Source organism: Balaenoptera physalus (genome assembly GCF_965194825.1).
Source record: "Balaenoptera physalus genome assembly, chromosome: 14".
Classification (NCBI taxonomy): domain Eukaryota; kingdom Metazoa; phylum Chordata; class Mammalia; order Artiodactyla; family Balaenopteridae; genus Balaenoptera; species Balaenoptera physalus.
Window position 1 is genome coordinate 91,815,486 of NC_138893.1, and position 20,015 is coordinate 91,835,500.

Consider the following 20,015-nt stretch of genomic DNA (forward strand, 5'->3'; position numbering starts at 1 on the left):
GTCTTCCCAGAAGCCAGTCCAAAGACGATTTACAAACCAAAGTCAATTACTTCTGCCTCCCCAGCAGAAATCGCTCACTCCCACTCCCTATAGACACATGATCCATATCAACAACGAGCACTAAAACATCACCTTGCCTCTATGCTCAGTCAGATACATGAAAATTCCTTTTTGGTCTTATCCACTTAGATTTAATGTTTTACCCAATTTTCCTAGTTCAATGGTCTGCAAAATCTTTGAGGTTATCCATCCCTTACAATGCTTTACCCCACCTTAAACCGCAGACCTAGTGACGCAGGACGCAGAATGTCAAAGTGAGCTCAGGATCACAATTTTATTCATTTATCCAGCTAACAGAAAGAATGATCTGCCTCAGGTTGCATTATTTTTTCCACCTGCCCAATAAACACAACAATGTACAGCAAAAAAAAGCAAATGTTGGGCTTTCCTGGTGGCGCAGTGGCTGAGAGTCTGCCTACCAATGCAGGGGACACGGGTTCGAGCCCTGGTCTGGGAAGATCCCACATGCCGCGGAGCAATTAAGCCCGTGAGCCACAATTGCTGAGCCTGCGCGTCTGGAGCCTGTGCTCCGCAACGAGAGAGGCCGCGATGGTGAGAGGCCCGTGCACCGCGATGAAGAGTGGCCCCCACTTGCCGCAACTAGAGAAAGCCCTCGCGCAGAAACGAAGATCCAATACAGCCATGAATAAATAAATAAATTAATTTAAAAAAAAAAAGCACATGTTTATTACAACATACCTCTAACCCCCTGAGCATTAAGACATAGCATTTTTTGTCTTGTCCATTTGAATAAGGCTGTTTTAATCACAGCAGAATTGTCTGTATCTAACATCTATCTCACTGAAAAGTCAGTATGTGACTCTTTCTATGAAACACACGGGATCTACAAAGAGGAACATCACCCAAGCAAGACAGGCAAATTCCCAGGTTGTCAGGGCAATAGCTTTTTCAGCCTTTGTTACTTTCTCTTGAACGGGGAACAAAAAGCAGATTGATTTCCCCATTGAACAAATGGTAGGCCTCCACCCAGGGACCCACAGTCCTGGGGAGAAGGCGACTGTCAATAAGGAGGTAAATTCTGGCTCTAGAATGCTCTGTTCACTAGTTCTCCGCACTCCCTCGCACTTTCAATAACTGGAACATCAAAAATAATAATAATTCAGCAACACAATATGGTTAGCAAAATCCAATGTAAATACTTATCTGTCTCAGAGCAAGAAAATAATCTCCCTACAGTATTTAATATTCCTCACATCTTCCTGGATATTCCTTTGGGCTACTTGTTGAAAGAATAAAGAATCTAGAGGTAAGTGAATGTAACAATTAGGGATGAGGATCTATTAAGGAAAACGGGCTCACAGTTTCATGGTTTGAAGAACCTGGGAAGTTGGGGAGATGGGGGAGGGTGACAAAATAACACTTTCTAAATATGTGAAAAGCTACCAAAGTGATATACATGGAGTTCTGAGCACAAGGAAATAAGCTGAGTTATAATAAGAGATATGGAAATTATACATTAGGAAAAATATTACAATATTAATTCATGCTAGCACAGTTATAATTGTCTGAGAAAACAGGCTCAGAGACTTCCCCGAGTTCTCACAGGTAGGTACATGATAAACTCAGGATTTGAGCCCTGGTCTGGCAGACTCCAATATAGAGATCCTGTACATAATTTCTCCTTAGAGGACTGGGCTGGTTTGCAGAGAGACATGGAAAGAAGGAGTAAAAGATGACCTCAGCTCATTCTCTTTAGTGAAATTGACACTGTGACTTTATTTTAGTCCCCACCCTCCCCCATTCAGGATGGCCATGACTTTGCCACTATTTATAACAATTAGGCTGGAATATCTAGGCCTGCTATGGCCAGGCAAAGGGAAAGTGTGATAGATTGTATTATTGTGAAAAAACATTTGCTTCTGCGACCCTGAGGTCGACCTCCTTGAAGGAAGACTATGTATCTTACTCCACTAACATTAGGTTTGGTCATGTGACTTGTGTTATCCCTTCTTGCAGGAGGTCTGTACATCCCCACCCTGTTGAACTCAGGAGTGTCAATGTGAATTTCTTTGGTCAGTGAAATGTGGGCAAAAATAATGCACATTAATTCCAAGTAAGAACTTTTAGAGCTAGCTCATGTTTACCAGGTCTCATTTCTTTCTGCCACTGCCTGTCAATGACCCAAAGAGAAGCTGCTCTGTCAGCCTGAGTAGAGAAATGATGACAACATCAAGTGGAATCAGAACCAACCCATGATGGACATTCAGTGCAAGCACAAAGTAAATCTTTGTTGCTATAACCACTAAGATTTCATGGTCACTTGTTGCTGCACCATAACTTCGTGTAACCTAATAAGAAAATATGGTCCCGATTTCTGCATTCCAAGGCTTCTTGAGGGACAGTCCCAAGACCAGAGTGTGTGGAGTTAATACAGGATTGTTGGCTACTTCATCATGACTTCTTCACCCAAACCCCTTGATCTAAACTACTTCATCCAAACCCCTTCCTCCCAGTCCCACAAAATGAGGTCAGGAATTAAAAACACAACTTTTTAATCCACATACAGAATGTCTCCATAGGTTCTGTTAAAAAAAAACAAAAAACAAAAAGAAAAACTAATGAAAACACTGCCTAGAATTAGACATAGTCCTAAAAAGCAAGCCCTTTGTAATCAATCAGACATGAATTCTAATCTACCAGTTATCAGATTTAAGATTCGGGGCATAATATTTCCTGTCTCATATTATTTCCTGTCTCTTAAACCATAGTATGCTTATTGGTAAAACAAGGACAATAACAGTATTATGAGGAGAGGTATTGTGACAACGTCACTCAGAATTAGAGAAATGCAAATCAAAACAACGAGTTATTACCTCACACTGCTAGGATGTCTATTACCAAAAAACAAGCATTGGTAAGGCTGCAGAGAAAAGGGAACCCTTATACACTGTTGATGGGAATGTCAATTGGTACAGCCACTATGGAGAACAGTATGGAGGTTCCTCAAAAAATTAAAAAGAGAACTACCATATGATCCAGCAATTCTACTTCTGGGTAATTATGCAAGGAAAACTATTTCTAAGAGACATCTGCAACCCCATGTTCACTGCAGTGTTATGCACAATGGCCAAGACATGGAAACAACCAAAGTGTCCACTGATGGATGAATGGATAAAGACAATGTGATACACACACACACACACACACACATACACAACTGGATATTATTCAACCATAAAAAAGAAGGAAATCCTGCCTTTTGCAACATGGATGGACCTTGAGGGCATTATGCTAAGTGAAATAAGTCAGAGAAGACAAATACTGTATGATCCCACTTACACATGGTATCTAAAAAAAACTGAACTCATAGAAACAGAACAGATTTGTGGTTGCCATTGACAGGGGTTGGGGAGCAGGGGAAGTGGGTGAAGAGGGTCAAAGACACAAACTCTGTTTCTAAGATAAAAAATTCTGGGGATCTAATGTACAGCATAGTGACTACAGTTAACAATACTCTATATTGAACTGTATCTATTTGAAAGTTGCTAAGGGAGTAGGTCTTAAAAGCTCTCTCTCATCATAAAAAAAAAATTTTTATAACTATGTGAGGTGATGGATATTAACTAAACTTATTGTGATAAACATTTCACAATATATCAAATCACTATGTTGTATACCTTCAACTTATACACTGTGATATGTCAATTATACCTCAATAAAAATGGAAAATTTGGGCTTCCCTTTTAGTGCAGTGGTTAAGAATCTGCCTGCCAAGGCAGGCGACACGGGTTCGAGCCCTGGTCTGGGAAGATCCCACATGCTGCAGAGCAACTAAGCCCGTGTGCCACAACTACTAAGCCTGAGCTCTAGAGCCCGCGAGCCACAACTACTGAGCACACGTGCCACAACTACTGAAGTACGTGCACCTAGAGGCCGTGCTCCGCAACAAGAGAAGCCACCGCAATGAGAAGCCCACGCACCACAACGAAGAGTAGCCCCCACTCGCCGCAACTAGAGAAAGCCCGGGCGCAGTGACAAAGACCCAATGCAGCCAAAAATAAATAAATATATTAAGAAAATTTTTTTAAATGGAAAAAATTTTAAAGCTCTAAAATGAAAAGAATAAAAGGTGTGTATTGTGGGAATAAAATGAGGCAAAGTACCTAAAAGCTGTGGCCACACCTGCCACATAGTAAAAGCACTCAACAAATGTTACTTTTATGAACAAAGGCACTGCAGGGAATAAAAGGATAAATCACCGTCTAACAGGGCTGACAAAATATAATCATAAATAACAATATTAAAGGCAAAATGTTATAAATGCTGTAAAGCACCACAAATAAAGTGCTATAAAAGAACAAAGGATCAAAGAGAAAATAATTATAGCTGGAAAGGGAGGGGAAAGAAATCAAAGAAGACTCCATGGAAAAGGTGGCATTTGAATTGGGCCACTTATTCCAGATCCTTTAAATATGGATCAATGTTCTATAAATTTTTCATAGATTTAGCTGCAAGAAAATTTTCTCTTTCATTAAAATTTTCAATCCTTCAGCAGGCAGTGAACTGCGACCTGTCATGCTTCTTTCTTTGCTTTTAAATATTAGAAAGATTTGGACAAATGTAATGTTTGATTTGGGAAATCATCTCAGACTGTTCTCCCCTTTCTTCCTTATGGCTTCTGATTTTTCTCTTGATCATTTTTTACTACACTGTGTAAATCTTATGCCTGTATTTTTATCATAAGCTGCTGATGGATATGTTTTAAATAAATAAAATATATTTTTTATCTTCCTCCCAGTCTTTCTTTAGTCTTTTATTTTGGTAACTTTTTCCAGGATAGAGAAATAGATTACTCATTATTTTGTGGCTTACACAGAACTTGATAGAGTGGGCAGTAAGAATAATCAAATCAGGTTGGTACCCTATACCATGGTATCAGAAATTAAAGTACTAAGTGCTGATTTTCAGGTTAGATCCAATTAGCATCATTTCTCACTTTAGCAAAAAAGAAAATCAGCATGACTGAAAGGCAGGTTACCCTTACTCAGCTGAAGAGTAGTTTTAAGTTAAATGGCATGTTTTTAGGTTGGGGGACGTACTCGTAGGAACACCACCTTAGTTCTCTAAAAGAACAGCAAAGTTTTTCAAGTCAAGCCAATGAAATGATCTCACATATTTCAACTACAAAACAACTTGATCTCTTTAAATAAGAGAAAACTCCGGTTTTCTTTTCTACAGAAAAGTAGGAGAGAAATCAGGACCTTACAGAAGACTGTGAGTAAGTGAAAACTCAAATGTTTTGCGTTAACATATCCAGAACAAATACCAATTTCAGGATTCTCCTAAGGGGCATAATTAAATTGATTTTGCATCATCTAAGTAAAATAAGTAACATATAGATACTAAACTACCATTAGCATTTTTGTCCATTGATAGAAAAGCAATTCACATAAAAACATATTATCAGCAAAACAAGAACCCAACAAACTTATTTGTATGGATTGGCCATTTGAAGCTCTGAATTATTAATTTCATTGTAGTCATTGATGTAATGCCCTTTCATAAAACCTAAAGGAAATGTCTAAGAGGCTTTTTAAATCTAAAATGGCCAACCTGCTAATCATATCTATCAGTAATCGTTAACAGAGTGGCAAAATAATACATCCTTGTCAGAATTAAACTGTCATTCAAAATAAGAAATAAAGAATTGCAGAGAAAGCTTCCTGTTTATTAAAACACAACATGTTTTCTGCAAAACAAGAAATTGTTCTGTGGTAAAAAGAGATTGGAAAACAGGTCACTGGTGACTTGTGGCTCAGTTTTTCAGAAATTTTTATGGAAAATAGCACATCTTTCTCACATAACTTGAGATTTGCAGTAACACAATGCCATGTCCACTTCATAATTCACCTTTGCTAATATTTGTTTATATAGACAAATAGAAAACAAAGGGGGAAATCATGAATATGTCTATCTCCCAAAGATAACTGCTGTTGACCTTTGTTTTATCATCCCTGGTTTATTATTATCATCATACATACTGTTTTATAAGCTATTTAAACTGTGTTCACTAAAAAGTATTTTATGAACTGTTTCTATATCAATACATCATCATTTTCCATTACTATATGGAAATCTATTATTTAAGTTTAACATAATATATTCAATAAATCCTTTAAAAAAATATTTTGGCCACTTCACTGGTTGCTGTGACTATCGTAGTACAGTTATCTTTCCATATATAACTACTTCCTTCTGATGATTTCCTCTAAGTGGAATTTTCTATGTCAAAGAGAAAGCACATTTTTAAGGCTTTTGATACAATTTACCAATTGTCCTAAAAAGGCTATACCCATTTACACCCTACTAGCAATATAAGAAATTATTGACATTCTCTCATGCTCTCCAGCACTGGATATTATCACTCCTTTTTAAATTTTGGTTCTTATAACACTTGGGTTTTAATTTCACTTAAAGATTTTTCACTTAAAGATTAGGGTGGATCCATACATAAGGTTCATCCAAAAATTCTCTCAGACTTAGTAGCTTATAGTGCAATCATAATTACACGTATTTTTCACAAGAGAGTGCAGTACGAGTCAATGCCCTTCATCATAAGCTTATTAACCTGACATTACTGCTAAGCTGCCTGACCCATTTCTGGGATATCTGACTACAAAGCATATCCCCTGCAGTTTGAATAGACTAGTAGCCAGATTTATGTTCTTCCAGGCCCCTAGGGTAAATTGCTGCTTCACAGAACTAAATGATACCCAGGTATCTATAATTTACTTAGCAGTATCCTGGTGTGTCAGAAGGGTTGAAGCACTCTCCAGCATAAACTGCTGTAAGGAAGAATCTTATTCACTCCTGAGATTTAGAAGAGAAGAACTTAACCTTTATGTTTAAGTACATCTGATGTATAAATTAAACGGAAACCGGTTGCAATTATAAATGAACATTGTGAAATATAAATTGTGAATGTCAGGGCTGAATACCACTTAAATCAACTATGAATATTTCCATACCTCTAAAGGTATTAACTAAACCCTTTCTTTTACCATGATTAGAGGTTATCAAGCAAAGTTATTACCTTGATTCTGTAATTCTGCAATATCAAAAAGCCCAACTAGGTTTTTGTGACAAAGAAATTAGGAAACGGGAAGTATGCCCTTTAAATACCAACTCCTAATTGCAAAGATGTGACTATGCAAATCTAATTACATACATTTAAAGATTAAGTATTAATTGAATCTGCCTTGATATAAATTACACAATCAATTCTTTTATTAGAAGTGATCATCACTTTCCATTTTGGCATTTAGTAATAACTGACAAAATATCACAGGTTCTCCCTTGCTCTGAGATTTGCCGAGACGACAATACAGCTTGCACAGAGTAAATATCTTTGTCCTGAACTCTAGAGCCATCAGAATATGTGCTAATCCTTTACTTGAAAGGAATGAAAAAGTGATCATATTAATATGACCTCTTAATCACTGAGCATTTAAATAGACTCAGGGCTACACATCCTAACTGGTTGACAAGCAGTAAGAAATGATCAGATGGCAGGAGAGGTTCTTTCATATACAACTTACAGAATGTTTTTTGGAGTCTTGTACATCTTTGCTTCTGCCTCACTGATAACACACAAGCATTTGAGACTTCTTGGCATCCTTCTGCATTCTCCTATACCTGTTCTTATAGTAAATTTTTCATACTAACTGGGATGGTTAATTTTATGTGTCAACTTGACTGGGCTAAACGAAGCCCAGATATCTGAGAAAACATTATTTCTGGGTGAGTGTAAAAGTGTTTCTAAAAGAGATAAGCATTTCAATTGGTGAGCTGAGGAAAGCAGATGGCCCTCCCCAATGTGGGTGGGCATCATCCAATCTATTAAGGGCCCAAAGAGGAAAAACAGGAGGAGGAAGAACAAATTCACTTTCTCTCTGTTTGAACTAGAACATCCATTTTCTCTTGCCCTCGGACAGTGGCACTCCTGATTCTTGGTCCTTGGGACTTAGACTTAATTATATCAATAGCTTTCCTGTTTCTCCAGCTTGCAAATAGCAGGCTATAGGACTTCTTGGCTTCCTAATCACATGAGCCAATTCCTATGGTAATTATCTCTCTTAGATGGATAGATAGATAGATAGAGACATCCTATTGAGATACTGATATATACATATATGGAGAGGATAGATATATAGTTATAGATATAGATCCTATTGGTTCTGTTTCTCTGGAATATCCTATCCTAATATACCAACTTATTCCCAGTTCAACATAATATACTCTACCTTACAAGTAGAAAAGAGCACTCATTATACATACTCATTCTGTGGTGGAAGGTGCAGTGGAAGAAGCAAAAATGTACAGGAACGTCTGGAACTTGACAGATCTGAATTTTAATTCTGGCTCTGAAATATATTAGCTGTGTGACACAGAAAGTTACTTCACCTCTCTAGCTTCATGTTCTGGTCTGTGAAGTCATAAAGCAAACACCACACGATGGGATGATCAAATAAGATACTTTATGTAAAATGTTTCAGGCACAAAAAAAGGTGTGCTAGTGACACCTTCACATTTGTTATCTTCAAGGAGCTTCGATCTGGGGGAGGTAGGATGCTAGAGGGAAAAGCTGGGAAATAAGACATGTTCTTAAGTCGAATATGATTGTACTTTAATTCAAATTACACTCAGATGTGCAAAGAGAAAAGATTCTTTGTTTTCTCTAACTGATGATCAGGGTAACATGGAAAAAAAAAGAAAAAGGAAAATAAAAGCTAAACTTGATAATTTAGAGTGTACCAATCCCTTCAGGTTTAATTTATCTCTTTGGATGACTTAGTCTCTTTCAAGCAGATGCTCCAATTTTACCCTCCCTTCTCCTCCTTACCATGATCTGGGGGTGGGACTCACATAACTTGATGGTGGTGGAGAGGAGGTGGTTGCCTCAGACCCTTCCCATATCCTTCAGATCTTTGCTGGTCTCTGTTTCAGAGTACTGGTCTACCCTGCCTCCTGGATCACTGAGACATGATTGGACCATCCCAGCCATCTGAGCATTGTAGTGGCACCCACTCACCTTTACAGTTCTTATTCCTATCATTTACCCCAGCCATGAAATGTCCTTACCAGTAGCCTCTTTGTTCTGACTCCAGGCCTCTGCTGGTTCAGCAAACATTTCTTGTTTGACTAGCTCCCTCAGTGGAGTGTGTGGCCTTTCTGTCCCCTTGCACCCTCTTCACATGCTGTGGGGATCCAGAAGCCTCAGCTCAAGCTCATCTATATAGCCCACTCCCTCTGCCAGTGGTGTTCAGCCCTCTTTAAGACATGTTGTATGTGGTCAATAGAAGGCTTCCCCTTGAAGCTGGGAAGGAGTGTCAATAGCACATTCCCACTGATATGGCATTCATAAGGTTCTCAGGCATCTTCATAACCCCCTTTTGGATGTTATTACCCTCCCCCCCAGTACCCCTTACCCTCCCAGGTTTCCAACCTGAGAAAGAGAAAACAAGGTGACCTAATTTTGACCTCACTGCCCTACCTCTACTCTGTCTTTTCTCTTTCCAAAATCAGGAGAGAGGAAACTAGCTTTTCTTGCATCATCCTTTCTGGTAGGATCTCTTTTACATCATGTACTCCTTTTTCCCTTTCTTTGGGAACTTAATGGTGGATGGCGTAAAGAGAGAGAAGCTGATTTGTCAATAAGGGAATGTAAATCAGAAGATATTTAGAAAATAGTTTGATGCTGCATTAGTAATAATAATAAAAAGTAAAGTGTGAAAAGTGCAGTATGATAAACAGAAATCCAGAGTTCAGAAATCAGTGGTAATTATAGACACATTGCAAACACTGCAAATACAATATCACAGGTATCTAGACACATAGAGACCATCTCTGTCCAGCTTTGAAGATATGTCCTATTCAGAAAGTCCCAAGCTCTAGATACTTATTTCCTATGCCCCTCAGCCCAAACATGCCCTGGCCCACATCCACTTCTTCTGGTAGTGCAGTTTCATTGTGCTTCGATTTATTGTGCTTCCCAAATACTGAGTTTCTTACAGATTAAAAGTTTGTGGCAACCCTGCATTATTTTCCCAACAGCCTTAGTTTTTAATTAAGATATGTACCTTTTTAGACATAATGCTACTACACATTGAATAGACTACAGTATAGTGTAGACATAACTTTCATATGCACTGGGAAACCAAAAATCTTTGTTTGACTCGCTCTATTGCGATATTCACTTTATTGCAGTAGTCTGGAACCAAACCCACAATATCCCTGAGGTATGATTGCAGTTATGAACAATCTTACTTTGCCCCAATCTGCTTCCACCTCTGGTCAGGGTCTCCATTCCCTAGAGTTGCCCTGCAATTACAGCTCAGGAAAGAGTAGCTCTTGTCTGCAAACTCAGATCCTACAGTAGTTAACAACCAAGTAACTGACTACAGAGATCAACAGCTCTTTTTCTCTCCATAAGATCCTTGACTCTGTTCCCTTTTCTCTTTACCCAGCTATCTTCCATCTCCAACAGATGCCTGTGTTCCCCTATACGTCTATTAAGCTTGAATTTGCAATCATTCTCTCTACAATTAGATAAAGGTTGATATTGTTTTGAAATGAGAAAGTCAACAACAGCTACAATATTTCACCATTCATTCCTTCATTCAACAAATAGTTATTAAGAGCCTACTCTATGCCAGGCACTGTTTTAGGCAGTTAACAATGTCCTAACCTTCCTGGAGCTTACTTTCTAGGGAAGGGAAACAGACAATAAATAAGCAGATAAATGATTGATTTATTGACTGATTGATAGATGATTAGGCAGTGGTAAGTGCCATAATGAGAAATATAGGTTAAGGAGAAAGAGAATGCCAGGGTCAGGATGGAGATGTTGTTTGGTTTTGGACAGAGTGGTCTTGGAAGACCTTTATGATAGGGGACATTGAGCAGAGGCCTGTAAAAGGTAAGAAAACAAGTCATGTGGTTATCTTGGGGAACTATATGCCAGGGAAGGAGGAGCAGTTGCCAAGACCCTCAGGAAGAACAAGTTTGGTATGTTCTAGAAAGAGAAAGGATATCAATACATCTAGAGCATGTGGAAGAAGCAGGAAAAGTGGAAGGAAATACAGTCAGAGAGATAGCTAGGGGGAAACGATGTAGGTTTTCATAGGCTATGGTAAGGATGTTATTCCAAGTTATATGTCCATTTGGAAAGTTTTGAGCAGATTTGACTTATATTTTTTTTTAATTACTCTAGTTTCCAAATTGAGAATAGAGAACCAAGAGGCTAATAGTGTAAACAAAAAGACAGTTAAGAGGCAGAGCTGGAACTGTACAGGCAAGAGATGCTTGGGCAGAAGCAGAGCATGGAGGCAACAGTATTTGTTGATCCAGAATGCGAAAGAAAGGGAGAAGTCAAGGTGACTTCTAGGTTTTTGGCCTGAGCAACTAGAAGAGTGAGTTGTCATTTACCAAAAGGGAAGGCTGAGAGAGAAGCAGGTTGGGAAATTCATTTTTTTAGACATCTTAGTTTAAGATAACTATTTAATATGAAATGGAGATGTTGAACAGGCAGGTTGCTGATGTGCAAAGTTCAGAGGTAAAGTCAAGCCAGGATATATCTATTTGGGTGTCACAGATGGTATTTCAAGCATAAGAGTACATGAGATCACTAAAAGACATTTGAGTTAGATATACAGAAGTAGACATCAGAATTCTATGTCCAGGGGCATTACAATATTTAGAGATCTGAAAGATGAGGAGAAATTAGCAGAGGACAATGAGAAATAGTATCCAGTGAGGTATGAATAAGAGAGTGTCTTAGTATAAATAAAGAAGGTAGTATTATACCAAAAATTAGTCATGATTTTTACTATGGGTAATTACTCTGTCTGGGCTCTGTGACAACATGTAAATGAATTAGACAATGTTACTGTTCTCCAAGGCATTGAATAAATATACTAGTAAGCCCTCTAAAATGGCTACCCATGAGTCTTTCTTTCTAATGTTTACATCCTGTGTAATCCCCCTCTCCTTGAGTATGGACTGGACCTAGTGACTTGCTTCTAATGAACAAAATATGACAAAAGTAAATCTGAGATTAAGTTATAAAAGACTGAGACTTTTATCTTGCTAACCTTCTTTTTCTAGCACTCCTTACATGCTTCCCCAATGAAGAAGGCCACTTGGCAAAGAACTGAAGGTGACCTCCAGCCAACCAGCCAGTGAGGAACTAAGACCCTCAGTCCAACAGCCTCTGAGTAAACTGAATTCTTTCAACAACTATGTGAGTGAACTTGAAAGCAGATCCTTCCCTAGTCGAATTTTCAGGTAAGACCATAAATTGGAGGTCAATAGTTTGATTGCAGTCTACGAGAGACTATGAAGCAGAGGACCCAGTTAAGCCATGACTAGTTTCCTGATCCACAGAAACTATGAAATAATGTGTTGTTTTAAGCCACTAAATTCTGGGTAATTTGTTACTCAGCAATAGGTGACAAACACATTAAGGAAAATAAGATAGTACCAATCACTACAGTACAAATCAGCAATTATTGTCTCCCTTCCTCCATCCCTATTTCAGGCATCTATGATAGTCATAATAATCTTAGTTTGAATTGTATTGTCATTGAGTCAACTTTTCTCTGGTATAGCTGCAGTTTGAGCCTTATCTAAAATGGAAGTTTGAAAACAATCAGTGAACAAGTCAGAAAAAAAATTTTTTTTTGGATAAAAAGACTTTCTGGCACCTCTGAATTAACACTGCAGATGATAGCCAAAGACTCTGGCTCTGGTTTAAACACTTTAAATCGCCTCATTTGTTTTGAAACTCCTCTTTTCTCTCCTGCTGACTTTTCAGCTATTCCATCCCCACCTTGGTGACATAAATCTAATTTAAGCTTCTTTCAAAACCCATTATGATTTCCACTTCACTGCCCTTGAATACTGTTGAACTAAGATACTAGCATAATTAATGGACCACCTTGCTAACACTATTTCCTCTTCACATCACAGAGGAAATGTCCAGTCACATTTCCTTTGGAAATCAAGACTACTAACAGAATTCACTGTCAATTATAAATTAGTTAAGAAATAACATATAGGAAGACATACAGAAACAGTTAAAAATATTTGTTCACATAATAGGTCTCTAAACAGTTTCCTTTAAAAAATATTTAAAGGGACAGTGATGGTTAATTTTATGTGTCAACTTGACTGGGCTAAGGGGTGCCCAGATAGCTGATATTCCTGGGTGTGTCTGGGAGTGTACTTCCAGAAGAGATTAGCATTCTCATCTGTTGATGGGGCATCATCCAATCCACTGAGGAACTGAATAGAGCAATAAGGCAGAGGAAGGGTGAATTTGGTCTTTTGCTTGAGCTGGGACATTCACATTCTCCTGCCCTTGGACACTGGCACTCCAGATTCTCAGGCTTTCAGACTCAGACTAAGACTTACACCACTGACTCCCCTGGCTCTCAAACTTCAGACTTGAGCTGAATTACACCACTGGCTTTCCTGGTTCTCCAGTTTGCAGATGGCAGATCATAGGACTTCTAGGCAGATCGTGATTATGTTTCTCTGGGAACCCTGGCTAATATTTCTTGTTCCTCCAAAATAGTAGACTGATTTAATGCAACTCAATTACTCACTGGAAATGACCATTGAAATTCTGCATAAAATATAACCAAAAATTATCTTAAGCACACAGCTGAACGAATGACAAACTCCCTCCCCCACACCCTTGGTTAAAACAAGAAGGAACATAAATCCAGCCTGGAAGGACAGCAGGTTGCTCAATTCCAGAGAGATTTTATTCTAGGTAAGTGGTACTCCTGGAATCAAACTAAGAGATAATGGCAGAAGGGATATGTGCCTGAATATAGGCCCTAGAGACTGAGGGACTGAGGTTTTAAAGCTCTAGAGAGAGCAAAAGCCATATATACTAGTTTCCTGTGGCTGCTATAACCACAAACTTGGTAGCTTAAAACAACAGAACTTTATCCTCTCACAATTCTGAAGGCCAGAAGTCTGAAATCAAGGTATCAGCAGGGCCACACTGCACTCCCTCAGGAAGCTTTACGGGAGAACCTGTTCCTTGTTTCTTCCAGCGTCTGGTGACTGCAAACTTTCCTTAGCTTATAGACACGTCATTCCAGTCTCTCCTTCCATCTTCACATTCCTTCTCCTCTGTGTGTCTAAGTCTACTTTTCTGTGTTTCAAATCTCCCTCTGCTTCACTCTTACAAGGATACTAGTCAATCAATTTAGAGTCTACCCAGTAATCCAAGATGATCACCTCAAGATCCTCAATTTAACCACATCTGCAAAGACATTTTTCCAAAATAAAGTAATATTTACAGGTTCTAGGGATTAGGATGTATACATATCTCTAGGGCCATCATTCAGCCCATTATGCTATGGTCTTAACCTACTTGAGACAGGATCTGGAAAGACAACTCTGCTTAAAGTAAGGACGCTCAAAGCATGACCCAATCTGCAAAAAAGAAAAGAGGGATTAGAAAAATTCCCTCCAATAGTCCAAAAACTGACAAGAAAGTTTACTGTATTACTCCAGGTTCTGGGCGGGGAAGAAATAAAAGCTTTCTAAGAGAAATATGAAAAATAGAAATGCCAAAAGTACACCACATGTGGGTGAGATAGCAAAATGTATGCTAAGCAGATGGCATGAATTTCAAGCTTGAAAGTTGACATAATCTTTCCAGATCCCATGAAAACCTTGGGTCAGTATAGAAGCAAGTGTAAAATCACTCTATAAGGGCGTATCCACAACTCGGGGAACACAGAAATTATGTTACTTCAAGGAAACTGGAAGACCTAGGTTCCAGTAGCAAAGATATGCCTGATCTGTGATATTTCTAAGCAATGTGGGCCCTAATTCCCTACTTTTATAACAGAGGTTCTACCATTCCCCCAGGAAAGGCATTCCAGGAACACAATGAGAAATTGGAAGGCTATGGGTAGAAAGATATCATTTACAGATATACAAACAAAAATACATAATACACATGATGAACAAATATCCCTGCACAGATTCCCTTTAGTCCAACATGTAAAATACAACTGTAAAAGTTGAAACGTTCGTCTGAATAACTTACCCGGTTTGGATACATTCAGACAAGAATGTTCTGTGCCAAAGGAAGCAAGGACAGCAATATAAATGTGAGCATTTGTCACCTTTAAACATCAATTGAAAAGATTTTTAATATTTAGAAACTCACTGACATTCCCCCTAGAAAGCATCTCAAAATACCCTTTAAAAAGTGAATGTGTAATGGAAATTTTGAGTTTCCTATTCACTGCTTCATGCCACCTTGTTTCCTTACTTTTGAAAAATCAGTAGAGTCTATTAATCATTTCTCTCAATACCCAGGAACTTCAGTTGCTTTAAAGGTGAACTGCAAAAGTTCAGGAGGGGTATTCAAGGAAGAACGTGCTTGCCATTGTAAAAAACTACCCCATGAGTTACAGATAACCATAGGCATTGTTAGCTATTAAATGATTATGGCCATGTGTCCTGCAGCTCCAGGTAGAGACCTCAGCCCTCAACAGTGTCACAATAAACCAAGATAACCCTCAAATAAGAGACAATGAAATAATTGCAAGCTAGACACTTTAAATAAGGACCTTACTCTCTGAATCAGAGTCCAGGGACAGGAATATTTTAGGGTTTATTGCTGCTACCTTTAATGTTTCTCTCCTTTTTGTTTTGTTCAAATATTTATAGGTAAGGTGGTACAGTCACAGTCAAGAGGCAAGGAAAGCGCCACCAGCAGAAGAGTACTGAGGCATGAGAGGCCCTCTGACTGGGATGACTTCTTTTCCCAGAGTGAGGGGATCGGGAAGGGCACCCAAGAAAATCTCTGCAAGACAGTACCCACTTTATTTTAGAAAGGTCCCTGTCTTGCACATATTTATATTGCAATGTATTTAGAATCATTAAACACAGAAAGATTGACTTCAGCTGATGAATTTACAGTTTTAGACCAGGGATTCTCAAACTTTAGTGTGCATCAGAATCCTCTGGAGGACTTGATAAAACACAGATTGCTGGACCCACACCTAGAGTTTCTTATTCAGTCTGTCTGGAGCAGGGCTTGATTCAGTAGGTCTGGGGTGGGGGAATGGTTTACATTTCTTTCAGTTTCCCAGGTGATGATCCTGATCCAAGGACCACACTTTGAGAACCACTGGTTTAAAACAAGAAACTTATGACTAATTATAAATCATTCTTTAGAACTAATATTCCATTTTTTCCCCAATAAAACCACCATTTGAATAAAGACTTCAATGGGGCTCAAGCACCAGGATACTGATGAATAAATGTAGGCAAGGATTATAAAGACAATAATAACTAACACTGTTCTTATAAACTATGCATTTTCTCTAATCCTCACAGCAACACTTTGAAGTATATATTATTTATCCCATTTTTCAGCTAAAGAAACTGAAGCTCAGATCTTTCTGAGCACAAAACCCATATTTTTTCTACTCCACTTAACTATTAAGAAATAGCAAGATTATGACCAGTGGCCCTAGCTAAACATTTTAAAAGTCAGTTTCCTATTGACAAGGTATTGTTGGTTTCCCCAAGAATAGCACAAAAAGAAATACCAGTACTATATTATACTTAACATTGATGGTTGACAGGCTAAAACAAACAGTTTGGTACCCCTGTACAAAGTTACCCACAATATGTTGTCTTTTTTTCCCTCTTCTAATCCTTTTAGTTTTTAAACTTCTAAAACTGCAAGCTAAAGAAGTCTCCTGGATAATACTAAAGACCCAAACAATATCACAGGCTCAGTCCTGGGGCCCTGTGAAGGATTAGCCTTGTTGGGGTAGACCCGATAATTAAGTCTTTATATAATCTGTGTCCTGAAGTGCTTAGCTCTATCTGAGTCAGTTACAAAAACCTTGCTTGTCTCTATTGGAAGCAGCATCTGCAGGTTCAGGAAGTGAAGTGAAGTGAAGTCAGCTATAACCAAAGCTTAAAGCTTTTTCTTTCTTCTCACTTATGCTCATGGGCAGCAGCAATCAGAATTACTGACCTCAAGCCAGATTATGGCTGACTAACAACAGCTGTCTTTCTGCAGTGCAGTGCTAATCAGTAGACACAGATGCACCATCAGCCCAGGATCGCATGAGGCAGTTGGACACATTCTGAAGAAAATGCCACAGCACAAGTTACACACAGCACAGTGTGGAGAAGGTAGGAAGGACCACAAAGAAAATGCAAAAGGCACATGTAATAGAACTCCTGTTTGATTGGAAATTCTCTTATTAGCCTGGGCTTTTGGGGGTAACCCTTAAGACGTGGCCAGCACTGTAATGAAGCACCATCTTTTGGTAGATGAAGGAAAACAACATGAGAGCAGAAACAGACTCTCCAGCGTGAATTAATTTATTCAACTGAGAGGGAAATATCACCTCCAACTAGGGCAACTTCAAGTTGTAATTAAGAGTAACTCTCCATGCTGTAGGCTGAGTGACATCTGGTGCCTGTCCCGGAATCCAAACAAGTCATCAGTAAGACAATTTAATTAGTGCACAAACTCCACACTCTGTGGTGGTATTGCCTGATACCCAGAATAGGGCAAGAGGCCAGATTTCGAAGTTTGCCCCTTTCTCAAACTTAAAGAGCATGCTACTCCTCCTCCAAAAACAAACAAAAAAAAAGGTGTAATATTCCCTTTTCTTTTTGGGTAGCATGCCAGATACAGGATTTCACGTTTCAAATAGTTGTTGATCCAATTGATTTCTGCATAAAAGGAGATAAAGGCAAATTATTAGATGACTTTTCCTCCTGCTACTTATTTGATTTGAAAATGCTTTTGCATCTAAGCCAAAACAGCTCAAGCCTGCCCTCTAGAGCCAGTCTCTTCCTCCATTAAAAAAACCCACCAGTTCCCTCTGAGCCCCCATCACCCTATGCCAGAAAATGGAGACTGCTCCCTATGTCATCTGCAGGTGAACAAATTAAGGGCAAAATAATACTTTTTAGATGGAGCTGAGTCCCATTTCTAGGGAAATTTTCAGACTTAAGACTGAAGAGACACCATTAACCTGTTGAGGAAAATTACACAGGCTAGGAGTCAAGGCACTTGGGTCCTAGGGGCAGCTCTGCCACTCACTATTTACTGTAAACTAATTTATACTAAACCTGCTTTGAAAAGGATTTGAGGCAGCCGACAATAATTCACTAAATGTGTGTCTTGGACAATGCTTTTCAGCTCTCAGGGCTCAGGCTCCTTATCATTCCATGTGACCAGTTGGAGCATGCTATAAGGCATTTCCAGCATTAAATCTCTATGATCATTTATCAGCATCACCAATGGTGATTTGCATATGCTCAGCAATTTGGAATTTAACTTTCACACACATCATCCCTCTGATTTGACCCTTACAACTATCCTAGGTGGCAGCCAGGACAGGTGAGAAAAGAGATCATCAAAAAAGTCAATAACAAGTTATTATTATTTGTTCTGGACTAAAATATTTTAGTGTCTCTTCCAGGTTTACCACTGTATAAATCTATGAAACACAGAGCTAGTTATTCAGCATTGAATCAACCTCTGATGTGGTCCTTGCCTAGTGCAAAACTCCCAGTTCCTACAGATGTAGGGACCACTCTTTGCTATCAGCAGAACAGCTGTTACATCTCTCAGGGATAGACCTCCCATTGAGTCTGTGACTTACTCCTGTCACTGCAATCTCCTGAAACCAATTTGTGCCTTTTAGGAAAGGATTCTTCCATTTATCTACCTCTCTCCCTCCCCTCCCCAAGTGTCTGTGCTATACTTTCTAGGTAGCTGCCCCTCCCAACCTGACCTCCAGGCTACCGTTCAAAGCCAACTGTTCATTCCTCTACTCCTCCACCACCTAAGTATCAGTTTCCGCATTTATAGCCTGTGAGCTTGGTAGAGGTGGCGAAGGCCGATTTTGCTATCACTATGGCAAATATGAAACCAGCAAATCCAGATGTGACCTGGCTGGTGGAACCACATAACAAATGATGGCGCTGACATTAAAGAGTGCTTCTACTGGACTTCCCTGATGGCGCAGTGGTTAAGAATCTGCCTACCAATGCAGGGGATAGGGGTTCCCTGGGCCGGGAAGATCCCACATGCTGTGGAGCAACTAAGCCCGTGTGCCACAACTACTGAGCCTGTGCTCTAGAGCCCGTGAGCCACAACTACTGAGCCCGCGTGCCACTACTGCTGAAGCCTGTGTGCCTAGAGCCCGTGCTCCACAACAAAGAGAAGCCACCGCAATGAGAAGCCCACACACCGCAATGAAGAGTAGTCCCCACTTGCTGCAACTAGAGAAAGTCGGCACGCAGCAACGAAGACCCAACACATCCAAAAATTAATTAAAATAAATAAATAAATAAAATAAGTAAATAAATAAAAATTAAAAAATAAAAAAAGAATGCTTCCATCTAATGACTAAAACTTCAGAGACTTCAGTTGCTCCAGAGAAGTCCGAGGCCTCTTCTTCTCCAATTTCTCCATTTTTCCAACAAAAGAACTTAGATAAGGTATCTGGAGGCAAGTCAAATCATTCTGGGATAAACAAAAGAGAAAAAAACAGGGTAACCAAGCCTTAAGCCCATCCCCTACCACAATGGTGTCCCAAATGCCTGGAGCTTTGGACTTAACTGACTCTCACCCCACGAGTTTTCTGATGTTGAAAAAACAAAGCAAATACTGGGACTCTGGATTACTGAAATACTCTCTGCCAGCATTTTAGTCCTCTGAGGAAGCCCCAAATTTACCAACAAACAGGCCTACTCTTGGATGTTCACCATGTACCTACACACACACATATACAATATTGACAGCTTTTCATCAAGCCCGCAATATAAGTCACCATCATGTGCCTTGTGCACATGCAGCCATATCCAGCCACATCCTGCTAGAAACTTAGCAAAAAGACTGGGAATTGCTAGGATGTCAG

The 20,015-nt window shown here is 39.2% G+C and overlaps 1 protein-coding gene across 1 annotated transcript in view; it reads right to left on the reverse strand.

Annotated features, from left to right (window-relative positions):
• Nucleotides 1–20,015, reverse strand: part of LOC309642897 (uncharacterized protein) — a gene marked incomplete at its 5' end in the record, with an annotated part of 279,991 nt that overhangs the window by 9,233 nt on the left and 250,743 nt on the right. The gene's annotated exons all lie outside the window — the stretch shown is intronic.